The sequence below is a fragment of the Electrona antarctica genome (assembly GCF_951216825.1).
Source record: "Electrona antarctica genome assembly, chromosome: 19".
Taxonomy (NCBI): Eukaryota; Metazoa; Chordata; class Actinopteri; order Myctophiformes; family Myctophidae; genus Electrona; species Electrona antarctica.
Window position 1 is genome coordinate 29,051,299 of NC_136800.1, and position 516 is coordinate 29,051,814.

Below are 516 nucleotides of genomic sequence, written 5' to 3' on the forward strand. Positions count from 1 at the left end.
CCAACCTAGTCAGTATCTGAGTGAGCTGTGTTTTCTGTTGTCAAATTTCTTCTCTTGTGTTCAGTTGAACGTTTACAGCTTTATAGCGGTGTCTGCCGTTGCGGGCTGATCCTCTTCTGCGAGAGTCGGTGAACGAATGGTTGGAGGGGGGACTTTCTCCTTTTTTCAGGAGAGTGAGTGCGTGCGTGCGAGGCAAGATTCATTCAAATTTCGAGGACAGCAACTTTATGATGAAAGATGATGATGATGATGATGATGATGATGATGATGATGATGATGATGATGATGATGACGATGAAAATCAAGGAGGATGGAGATGGCGATAAAGAGGAAGAAGATAATTCACCAATCTATCCACAAAATCAGTCTGTCTGTCTGTCCTCATTATTTGCCATCATCAGCAGATGGTCCCATGCCGCTCTAAGCAGATATCACATTACATGTGTTAAGTAGACTAATAATAGTCTAATTATGTGCCAACATTCCTCCTTTCACTGCTAAATACCAAGCTTCATT